Genomic DNA, 215 nt, shown 5'->3' with positions numbered 1-215 from the left:
ATAGCTAGTCATTCTTTTGTGAAGTTACAGCTCACTTACTACCTCTGATTCTTACCCCAGGACTTCCACAGATGTCATTAAAAGTTTTATGCAGGTTTTATGCAGCTGCAACATTTTGTAGACCCTTGCCTTCCTATTATCAATCTACCTTTACCACAAAAAAATATAACCAAGACTATATTTTTAGTCAAGTCAAAACAGAAAAATACCATTTC

Source organism: Tinamus guttatus, unplaced genomic scaffold (genome assembly GCF_059628265.1).
Source record: "Tinamus guttatus ecotype Peru unplaced genomic scaffold, ASM5962826v1 Tinamus_guttatus_pri_ptg000030l, whole genome shotgun sequence".
Lineage (NCBI taxonomy): Eukaryota > Metazoa > Chordata > Aves > Tinamiformes > Tinamidae > Tinamus > Tinamus guttatus.
The sequence above is the reverse complement of the archived record's forward strand: the minus strand, read 5'-3'. Positions refer to the sequence as shown.